This window comes from Panthera uncia, chromosome D2, assembly GCF_023721935.1.
Source record: "Panthera uncia isolate 11264 chromosome D2, Puncia_PCG_1.0, whole genome shotgun sequence".
Lineage (NCBI taxonomy): Eukaryota > Metazoa > Chordata > Mammalia > Carnivora > Felidae > Panthera > Panthera uncia.
This window is the reverse complement of record NC_064818.1, coordinates 16,704,498-16,716,676: the sequence shown is the minus strand read 5'-3', so window position 1 is coordinate 16,716,676 and position 12,179 is coordinate 16,704,498.

Here is a 12,179-nt window from a genome sequence, read left to right as displayed (position 1 = left end):
CCTCCTTCTGAGATCAGCCGCCCATTCCGTCGGTCTTTTGTTCACCGGCTTCCCAGCCCCGGGACTCTGACCTCAGCTTCTCTCCTCTCTCTTGCCGTTCACGTTCAGCTCCCAGGACGTAGGCTTCCCAGACCCAGCACCTCCAGCTTGCCCCTCTGCCCGCTCTCTCTGCCCGTCCACTGCCTCCCAGGCAGTGCCAGCACGGCCCCGCCTTTCCCTCTGAAGCTGAACTCCCATCTCACCGCCCTGTACCCACCCAAACAGAATCCTTGCCCGAAGCTTTTCTCTGGAAATGTCCCTTTTCACTCAGACTCCGGGTCAGCTCTTGTCTCCTGCCCGAAAGGTTACAACAGCCTCCTCCCAGGCCCTCCACCCAGACCGGCGCCACGCACCGTGGTGGCGTCCCTCCGTGTCTGTCATCGTCTCTTACTGCTGACCCTGGAGGTTCTTGTCTCTTCCTGAGGAACGACTTTGTGTGTTCTCTTAGCATAAGCGTGGTCCTCAATGTTCCGGTCCCAGTTCGTTCTCTGCAGACGTGTTCCTACCCCCATCTTCTATTACAGCCTCTGTACTTCCCCATATGTCTTCTGCTCTCCCCGGGGCCTGGAGTGGCCTCGTCTCTGCCCAACCAGATAGAGTCGGTCATCTTGGCTTCTCTGTGGAAGGAAGGCTTTCCAAAAACTCGAGTATGTGGGCTCACTCCCGTTGACCCCCCCCCCCCCCCCCCAGGGCCCAGCCCAGCACCACAGCGGTCGTATCCAGGATTTCCGGAGACTGTTCTGGTCCTCCTTCCCCAGGTGCTTCCACTTGTCACGCGATCCACTGTAATTTCCAGTCAGGAAAACAAAGTCACCTGCCTCGCAACCGTTTGAAAACCATTGTCCTCCTATTATGTTACCTCATGTTTTATATTGTCCACATCTTCTATTCCGATTCCAAGCGTTTATGCCTGACTCCCCCAGCCTGGGTAAAAGGTTGGTTCTGGGAGAGACTGGGTGGTTTATACATGAGGAAACAGCATGTTTCCCAAAGTACAGGGCCTGCCCCAAGAAGAATTTGTGGAATTGATTTTGAGCAGAATGTGTCACCCTACATACTTCTTTTACTGCCCCCAGTTGTGTTCTTTATTAATCTGTGGCACAACCAACTGCCCTTGCAACAGAGAAGACATAAAATACAAACCAAGCTCCTCATTTCTGTTGAGCAAAATGACGCAAAGATTTGGATACACTTCCTGAAAAAGAAAGCTATGGTTATGGCATCAGAAACCCCCCAAACTACCACATAGCCCCCATAAGAAACAACCGAACCACATATAGGCACAGACCCAGGCAAGCTCAGAGCCCGGGGTGCTGCCTGGGGAATGAGGGAGAGGACAAGGGGAGAGTCCTACTTTAGACCACTTCGGGGAAGCTCTGGAAATGGAGGAGGAACGTGAATCCATGATCCACACATAATAAAAGATCTACGTTTCATTCCTTTGACATGTTTGTATCTTTTTAATTTAAATGGTAAGTTACTGGCTATAAATAATGTATTTAGTATTGTGTTCTTACAACAACAGAAATATTTTTCTCTTAATAAAGTCAAACAGCTTTTGTGAATTTTTCATGAATTCAGTATTTTCCCCTGTGACTAAGCTACTGTTTAAAAATGGCTGACCCAGGGGCGTCTGGGTGGCTCAGCAGGTTAAGCATCCGACTCTTGATTTCAGCTCAGGTCATGATCTCACAGTTTGTGATTTTGAGCTCCGGGTCGGGATCCACTCTGACAGTGCGGGGCCGACTTGGGATTCTCTCTCTGTCTCCCCCTCCCCTTCTTTATCTCTCTCTCTCTCTCTCAAAATAAGAATAAACATTAAAAAAAACTTTTTTTTAATGGCTGATCCCAAACTAAATAACACCACTGAGCTCGACACTTTACAGGGGTGGATTCTATCTCCATAAAACTGATATTAGATAAAAGCAAGATAATCTTGCCTTTAGATAAGATAGCACTCCCCCCACTTTCTCTCTCCCTGTTTCGTTTACCCTTTTGTTCATCATTCACTTATTCATGTGACATATTATGGAGCTCCTACTATGTGCATCAGATGGTATAGATGCAGGGCTGAGTAGTCCTCTTAAAGTTTACAGAAGTAGTGATAGATTTGGAAACCTGAGAAGGTATTTGCAGTGGAGCATGGGTAAGTGCTGTAAAGGGGATCTAGGGAAATGCAGAGTAGGAACACCTGTTCCGGCCTTAGAAGTCGAGAAGGTCCTCTGAGAGGAGGGGGAAAGGAAAGGAACTTTCCAGTGTCCCTGGAGGGAAAATAACCATGCATGCCAAGCCCTGGAGGGCAGAGAATGTAACGTGTGCAGGGAACCGAAGAGCCCACACAACTGGGTGGAGCATGGGTGCTGGGGGTTTTAAAAATGAGCTTAGGAAGCTACGTAAGGTCAGATAACAGAGGGCCTCGGGAATTGTAATTTATCCTAAGGATGATGAAACCAACACAGAACGCTAAAAAGACGCCAAGGTAAAAAGTAAAACCAACTGGAATGACCTCGCATAATAGCCATAGGATGGAGCCTGTAGAAAAAAAATGACAATGTAATATGCTGGTCACAGCTTTTCGAATCTTTGACCTGTCAGCTCGTCAGTGAAGACGAACACATCACTGATCTTTTAATCCACACCCGATACATCCCCAACCTTTCTTGAGCACCATAAAGGTATTTATTTTTATGAAAACAACTATTAGAAGCCCTTTCCCTGAGGGGCGCCTGGGTGACTCAGTCGATTGCGCATCTGACTTTTCATTTCGGCTCAGGTCGCAATCTCACGGTTCCTGGGTTCGAGCCCTGCATTGGGTTTTGTGCTGACAGTGCGGACCCCTACCCTGCTTGCTCTCTCTCTCAAAATAAATAAATAAACTTAAATATATATATATATATTTTTTTTTTTTTTTAACCCTTTCCTTGGTGTTGGTGAGCCGGAGTCAGCTAAAGGCTGTGCAAGGTATGGTAGAAGACTACAGAGGAGACCCATCTGATCCAAATCTGCACTCGGAGTCCACCCAGCATATTGGTTATTACATCCTCCTTGGACCGAGCCCAGAAAGGGTAAGACTCCAGGAACACCGCAGAGAAGCCACCCACAGGTGCCCGGCAGGTGCACTTGAACTAGTGATGAGTTCTCCCCCACCCCCACGGAGTTCATCTTTCTCGCCTGTCAGCAGCCCTACGTATTTTTCAACATGTTTTAATGAAAAAGAGTTCAACGATACAAAAAAGTTACAAGGATTCTGCAGCGAAAACCCATATATCCACCACCTACATTTTACAGTTGTGACATTTTTCCCTGACTTCTTTTCAGGTTTGTTTATATGATAAGTCCTGAGACGGCAGAATCGCTCAGTTAGTTACACTGGGAAGTTACAAGGTAGCGGTGGTACTTGGAGCTTTAGAAAGGCGCCTGTGATTTCCAAGACACCCCTTCCCTGCAAGATCGAGATGTGGTCTCACAACGACAGCAAAACGTATTTATATGCAAATCCACTGGAAGCTATAAAAATCAAATCCCTTTCAGATAGCCCCACTTTCATTGAAAAGTATATGTATTCAAGCCACCAAAGAAAACCTGCCCCCTACTCACAGTCTGATGGGTTATGGTCACACGGTGGCTACTCTGACAGACCCCAGCGCTGGCCCTGGAGTGTTTCACGTCACCCAGAACCAGAGGAAAGCGCCCAATTTATGAGAGCACAATATAGACTAATCAGGCACATGGAAAATAGACAGTGGTCTTGTCAATAGACTTCTAGCGGGGCGCCCGGGTGGCTCAGTCGGTTGGGCGGCCGACTTTGGCTCAGGTCATGATCTCGCGGTCCGTGAGTTCGAGCCCCGCGTCGGGCTCTATGCTGACAGCTCAGAGCCTGGAGCCTGTTTTGGATTCTGTGTCTCCCTGTCTCTGACCCTCCCCCACTCATGCTCTGTCTCTCTCTCTCTCTCTCTATCTCAAAAATAAATAAACGTTAAAAAAAATTAAAAAAAAAGAAGACTTCTAGCAAAGTGAATGAAGCCCTTTGAACTAAGTTGGGACAAAAGCACTGTATACAAGAGTCACAGAAGGCATTTTTTTAGATATTTGTAAGACAAAGAGGCATCAATCAGAAAAGTTAGATATTTTTAAAAATGTTTTCTAATGTTTATTTTTTGATGGGGGGAGAGGCAGAGAGAGAGAGGGAGACACAGAATCTGAAGCAGGCCCCAGGCCCTGAGCTGTCAGCACAGAGCCTGACACAGGACTCGAACCCACGAACCGCGAGATGGTGACCTGTCCCAAGTCAGACGCCTGAGCCACCCAGGCGCCCCTACAGGTATTTTTTTGAATCACAGTCTTCTATGAAGAAACTGAAGCTTAGATTGGTAAAGGGATTTGCTCAAGGTCACAAGCAGATAACTGACAGAGTTGGGACTAAACCCTTGGCCTCTGCTAGCATAACTAGGGCCCTGGGGCTGTGCTGGTCTGCACCCCTGTCTGATGGTGCATCCATCAGAGCCCAACACAGGGCTCCATCTCACAAACTGTGAGATCATGACCTGAGCCGAAATGAAGAGTCAGACGCTTAACTGACCGAGCCACCGAGGAGCCCCTAGGACTGGATTCAGATATTAGTCTCCAAGGGAAGACACTGTAGACAGAGAGGAGCATTTTACCATAGACTTTTCTCCGTGGGACAGCTGTGAGCCTTAAAACTTGGATTGTCTCTTTCTGGTATGTAACACATCTAGCCATAACCTTTCCTTATAACATTGGGCACACGTTCTGAAGGGAAATGTTATGAACCCAAGACTAAATTTAAAATGCTCTCTGGCTCCCGAAGAGTCAACAGAGGAAAAGCACTACAAAAGCAAAAACCCCAGGACCCCAAACAGGATCCTATTTATTTATTCCGACTTGACAAATATTTATATACGCTCTGAGCTGAGCACTGTATATATTTACCTGGAGCCAGGCACTATTTTAGGGGCTTTATAATTAATAAGTCCTTTTATCCTTATATTAACCCTAGAAGACGTCTGTGGACTAAAATGACTCCAAGAGCCCATCAGGAAACGTATCTGAATCCATTGGAGGAGTTAGCACGTCGTGTTCAGCCAGCAGATTGAGTGATGATGTCCCCGGGTGACACACATAAATAGAAAAGGCAGGGAAGAACCGAACAGTACCCCGAAATGTGTGTTAGTTTTCTGTGGTCACGGCAACAAATTACCACAAGCTTGGGGGCTTAAGACAACATATTTAGGGGCGCCTGGGTGGCTCAGTCGGTTAAAGCCGGACTTCAGCTCAGGTCATGATCTCACAGTTCGTGAGTTCGAACCCCGCGTCGGGCTCTGTGCTGACAGTTCAGCGCCTGGAGCCTGCTCCGGATTCTGTGTCTCCCTCTCTCTCTCTGCCCCACGCCCCCGGCCCCATTGCATTCTCCCTGTCTCTCTCAAAAGTAAACGTTAAAAAATTTTTTTTTTTTTTTTTTTTAAAGACGACATATTTATCCGCTCACAAATCTAGAGGCAGAAAGAACAAAGTCCGGCCTCAGGTTCACAGGTGTTGGTAGGGCCCTGCTCCCCCTAGAGGCTACAGGGGGGAATGCACCCTTGCCTCTCCCAGCTCTGGGTGGCTGCTGCGGTTCCAAGGCTGTGGCCAAGTCGCTCCCATGTCCCTTCCAGCCCCACATCGCCTGCTCCTCCCTTGTGTCAAGCCTCCCTCTGCTTTTCTCTTACAAGGCCACTTGTGATGGCATTTAGGACCCACCCGGATAATCCAGGATACTCCGGTGACCTCAAGATCCTTAATCACGTCTTTTATAAAGGCCTTTTCCAAACACAGTAACATTCACAAGTTCCAGAGATTCTGTCTTTAGGCCAGATGTTTTCGGGGGGACAATTTTCAGCCTGCCACAAAACTGTCTGGCTAATAGCAGCCCCCTCCCCCTAGCATCCCCACGTCGCCCCCACACACATACAAATACCCTCGCCCTCCCACGCTTGAATAGGATTCTCCCGTGAAGCCTAACCCTTTATCTATAACTTCATCAAAGGGAAAGCAGACGTCAGGGCCCTACAAGGAACTCTCTGACAGTCACCTTACTGCACAGCTTCCTGTTTTGGGAGCTGTTGCAGCAGAAGCTCCGAGACTAGATGTGGGTCGCGGGGGAGATCCCTACAGCCGTTGGGAGTGGATCCCGGTGACTCTCGCGATTCCCTCGCAAACATTTAAAGAATGCTCTTCTGACTCGTCCCCACATTTTCCAGAAGTCGACTCGCTTAGACACACTCGGCAGGGAAACATCAAAGTAAACACTTGCCTGAGAGCTGAGCATTTTCACGCCGTATCTGCCCCGTTTGTGCTCTGCTAGCAAATAGGACAACTTGCATTCCTCACAGGTGAGTCTTGTGCTGATTTTACAGCTGGCTTCCTCTTCTCTGTCCTGCCCTTGTATTCCCCTTGTGCTGATTTCTTTTTCTTTTTTTAACGTTTATTTATTTTTGAGAAACAGAGAGAGACAGAGCATGAACAGGGGAGGGGCAGAGAGAGAGACGCACAGAAACAGGAGCAGGCTCCAGGCTCTGAACTGTCAGCACAGAGCCCGGTGCGGGGCTAGAACTCATGAACTGAGATCGTGCCCTGAGCCGAAGTCAGACGCTTAACCCACTGAGCCACCCAGGCGCCCGACTTTTTTTTTTTTTTTTTTTTTATGCTTATTCATTTTGAGAAAGAGAGAGAGAGACAATGAATCCCAAGTAGGCTCTGAGCTGTTAGGCAGGGCTCAATTTCACAAACCATGAGATCATGACCTGAGCCAAAACCAAGAGTCGCACACTTAACGGACTGAGCCACCGAGGTGCCCCAGCTTTGTGCCGATTTCTAAACCCACTTTTTTAAAAAAAAAATGGCATTTTGGGAGCGCCTGGGTGGCTCAGTTGGTTAAACATCTGGCTTCGGCTCAGGTCGTGATCTCACGGTTCGTGAGTTCGAATCCCCGTGTCAGACTCTGTGCTGACAGCTCAGAGCCTGGAGCCTGCTTCGGATTCGGTCTCCCTCTCTCTCTGCCCCTCCCCCACTCCCACTCTGTCTCTCCAAAATGAATAAACGTTAAAAAAAATTGTTTTAATGGCATTTTATTGTATTGTGTGAATTTTTATAAAGACCCAAGGTGGTGTATACATCGTATCAATCCATTTAAGACAAAGAAGTGTATGACCTAGCACATATGGGTCCCAGTTTGTCTCCTGCCCTATGGGGTGTGTTTCCATCCTTTCTTCTACGGTAGGGCGAGGTAAACTCAACTTCCAGGTCTTATGCCAGGCTCCTTCCAGCTTGAGGTCCTGGCACAGTGAAAATGCATTGGTAGGAGTGGCTGGGCCTCTGTAGGTTTATTCCTCAGGGAGGCAGTCATCAGGGTGTGTCCGATAGAAGCTTGTTGAAAGGAATCAGTCACACACGGTGACGGTGGCATATGACCACAGGGGGACGGAGCTGAACCTGTCTTCCCTGGCATTTCTGCAGGCAGGGCAAGTAGGGATCAGCCACAGAGAGGACCCGTGCCCCGGAGGGCGTGTTGCCGGCCTTGACATGCTGGGCACACACTGCAAGTGGAGTCTGGTGACTGAGCGCCGTCCTCAGTCCCCAAATTCATCTCCATCTAGATCCCTGGATTCTCTGCAGAGGGACACACGGGAGAAATGGGCGGGCACGGTCACCAGCTTGCCCTTCAACCTCAAATCCGGGCTGTTTTCCCACCCTTGTGCTAGACTTAGGGGTTTCAGAGGTGCTTTCTTCTTGTTTCTAACACAATATTTTTTAGAGGCCATCTTTTTTTTTTTTTTTTTTTCCCAAGCAGGTTCTGCGCTCGTCATCAGTGCAGAGCCCAGCACGGGGCTCGAACTCACGAACCGTGAGATCGCGACCTGAGCTGAAATCAAGAGTCAGATGCTTAACTGACTGAGACACCCAGGTGCCCGTAGAGGCCATCGTAATGGTCTCCCCTTTCACCCTTTCTCCCAGAGCCCCACCCTGGCGTCGCATCATCCTGAGGACAGGAGAAAGAAAGGGAATGAAGGGGAAGGTGCTCTCTTCCCTAAGTCCTGGGACAGAGCCCGACTAAGTCCTCACTTCCCTTCTCCTAGGCTGCTCCCTCTGAAGGAAACCGGGGCGTGCTCTCGGCCACGAGGTGACTGTGGCTTTGACCACGTCTATTTCTAACACAAGTGCTCCTCCCACCAAAACCCGCCTTCCCAATAACAACGGTCTCTGTGTTCCTGTGGGACTTTCATTGGAGCTTCTCCATCTTGGAGACCGAACAAGAAGCAGGGACGGTGGGGGGGGGGGGGGGGATGGTCTCCGGGCTTGTCCCTGAGGTTGACATGTGCCCCTGTGCTCTCTCCTCTCTCTGGCATCGGCTCCCTAGGGCCATAACTCCTCCTTACTAACTTGCTTCATGCTTTTCGTTTTGCTAACATCGCCCCGTTAGTGTATCTAATAAAGGTTTTGCTCAACCTTCTGTAGGTACTCGGTTTGTGCACATTCTTCAGGGAGTCAGAAGCAGACAGGGATCTGGGTATCTAGGGACCTGTCCTCAGTTGACCGGAAGCCAGAGAAATGAGGTGGAAACGTAATGCATTCTCACAGTTGGCTAGAACAAAGGCACCAGGTCCACTTCCAGAGCCTGTCCTCCCTGGGTGGTCGTGAGGCCCACCGGCTCCCGTCGCATTTTCACCCATGGAACTGTGACCCAGGTGTCAGCTGTCCCTCACGTGGAGCCTGCAGGTGTCATCTTTGCGACAGAAGCCCTACCACCTCCGTGTAGAATCGGCTCAGATGCATCTCTCCGAACTCAAAGTACAATCTGCCCCGAAGACAAGTAGACCAGACATGTTTGGGCTTTTACAATCAGTCAGTTTTCTTTGGACAGAAGGATGAAATCAAATGGATACCTGGCCTGACGTTGGTTGCTAAAGAGCCTTTCCGTCACCCGTGCGCTTGGCCATACCTATGTCTATAATCACGGGCTCTGAAAGAAATGAGGCGTGTGCACGGAGAAGTCAGAGCAAGATCCAGGAGAGAGCACTGCACGGTAAATCGTGAAATAACGCGCTGTGATTTAAGATCGAGGGGCTACAGCACGTTATTCCAACACCTGCTTGGGTCTTAAGCGTAAATGGAGCCCAAACCTCATTTGAGAACTCCAGTTCCCTTAGCCATGACTTTCTGGGCCTCAGGGGCCCCTCGTACTTCCCTGATCGTAGTATTTACCCGCACACGTTAGGTGTTTGTAGAAGGGAGATCTGCCAGAGACCCTCCAGGTTCTGCATTGTGCTCTCAGTGCCTGCCTCAGCGCGACCCAAAATAGGACTAAGTACATGTCAGCCGAATGAATGACATCAACCTAGGTTACAGAAAAACGAAAGCAAGGAATCAGGCTGGTTAATTGACTCTGAGAGCCACTTAGGGACATGAGAGGAACTGCATCATTTGTGAATGGCAAGGCTTAAATTATCAACAACTCTGGGTTCACTGCACATGTGCCCTAGAAAGCAAAAGGTGCCTTTCTCTATCTGCTCTGTACATTGCCATACAGATTACAGCTTCTTCAGCAAAAATTGGACTGTTTTACTGCCTACCAGGCCCTCCATTGGCCACTCTGTTGGAGTAGCAAAATAGCCCCACTCCAAACATAGAGGTGATGACTTATGCCAGGGAGCAATAAAGGGCAGTGGCTGAATTTAATTACTTATTTATTTTGAGAGTAAGAGAGAGAGTGCACACAAGAGTGTGCAAGTGGGGGAGGAGCAGAGAGGAGAGAGAGAGAGAGAGAGAGAGAGAGAGAGAATCCCAAGCAGGCTCCGTGCTGTCAGCACAGAGCCCAATGCAGGTCTCGATCCCACGAACCGAGAGATCATGACCTGAGCTGAAATCAAGAGTTTGACACTTAACCTACTGAGCCACCCAGGAGCCGCCCCCCCCACCCCAGCAGAATTTATTTTCTAATCATTTGCAGGACCTTTGTAAGGTGAGTGTATTAGAAAACATTTTATAGTTTGGGAAATTTTAATATTCCTTGCCAAGATATATTTACACTATATTTGGAGTAAGAGAAAGTTTGGGGCAATTTATATAGATTTCGAATGGACTACTAAGGCCTGCAGTGGTTTATGTATATTTGCCACGTCACCATCGGGGTGAGGAACGTGTCAGCCCTTCCCCACAGTAAGGGAGAGGCCCCTTGCTTACCTGGATTCACTCCACTTCTAGCTTTGGTAGCCTATCCCCCCAATACTGACATGAGGGTCCCCAAACTCAAAGGCACTGTGAATCTGTGGTTGCAGTTCCAGAAGAGTCCAGAGGCAGCAGACCCAGGGAAGCTGTGCATTCTCGATTTTTTTTTTTTTTAACATTTATTTATTTTTGAAAGAGAGAGAGAGAGAGCAGGGGAGGGGCAGAGAAAGAGGGAGACACAGAATCCGAACCAGGCTCCGGGCTCTAAGCTGTCAGCACAGAGCCTGATGCAGGACTCAAACCCACGAACCGTGAGACCATGACCTGAGCTTAAGTCGGATGCTTAACCGACTGAGCAACCCAGGCACCCAGAAGCTGTGCATTCTAAACTGGGGGGCTCCCCCTCGCCTGAGCTTCACTCCCTGCAAGCTTCACTCCCTGGCTGCGGGTGCCCATCCTGAGAGGACAGAGTCTCCTGGCCATTGTCCGGGGCTCCAAGAAGATGCTGCTTCCCAGGCCAGTGTGAACACTAGATGGCAACTGGATCTGCGTTAGAATCACCTGGGGGACTTCTAGAAGTGTGCAGAGACCCAGGCCTCACTCCTGACTAATTAAATCAGAATGGAGATGGGGGTTCTTGAGCCAGACTCAATATTCTTCCGAAAGCCCCCCACGTGATCTTAACGTGGTCAGGGTTGAGAACAGCTGACCTGAGGTTCGACTCCTTGTTAAGTAGGGGCCCCACCTCAAAGATTCCGGGAGATGACCAGACTGCACCAGTCCTGCCACTTTTAATTCTCTTGTCCCCCCCTGAACGATTGAGCCACATACTGGAGGCAGTTTGCCGTCTCTCATTTAACTACTACTTTCAACACAGGAGATCAGCAGGAATGCTCTTCCTTCTCTGTATGCCTCACCCCAGTTCCCAACACACGGTCCGATCCCGTACATAGCAGGCTGTCAACTGTTGGTTCCTGGGGATTAGTTTTCCCTCCTCTCTCTAACCCGAAAGAGACGCTAGTAAGCAATTATCACGTCAAAAGAAAGAAGAGGGCAGGGGATCTGAAGTGGTCAGAGACAGAGCAGCGCTGAGACCCAACTGCGTGGTCCAAGAATAAATCAACAGAGGAATGAAGCGTCTTTCAAATTCTCAACGGCAAGAAAAGATACTGTAATTCTCTTTCAGTAGTTGACTGGATTCAATGCATTCAAGTTCTGGAAACGGACGATTCGGCGTTCAGACCAAAAGAACACACAACCCCAGTCAGAGAGTCTAGCATTTTATCCTCATTTTTAACCTACAAAGTGTAAAGTGTTCGTGAAGGATTTTAATAAATATATTAAGGCTTAAGGTGATCGTTGTTTTTGAGTGGAAGAGGCAGGATCGCTAATATTCTAGCTCACGTTCAGAATCTTTCAGAACAAAAACGTTTGCCACCACCTTTCAGTGAATGACACAAAACATGAGCTTGCCCCAGCTTCCCACGTTCACACATCTCCGTATTAGCTCCCTCCCTCCTCCATAGAATAGACAAAGAACGATAGGAATTGTTTCGACAGGTGAAGAGAATGCAGTCGATGGGTAGGACCTGAAATGTTTACTTTTTTGGTAAAAAGCTCCCACTGAGTCACCTGGGCAGCTAGCAGTGCGGCTTACAGAGAAATAAAGCCCAACCCAGGGCCTTAAACGCTCACAAGACAGAAACGAGAAAGGCTGCCGAATGCATAGAGGCAGGGGAGCGGCGAAATGCTAGTTTCCCTGCGTTGCAAATTGGACGCAGTTCCTACAACACAGAGGGTGCAAATCGTCCACCACCCCGTAAGGAAGTAACGAACCAGTAAAAGTCGCCTTGCGCAAAACGCCCCGAAAGGTGTCCCCCGGGGGAAAGGATGGAGGAAGAACCTTCCTCGGCAGGCGC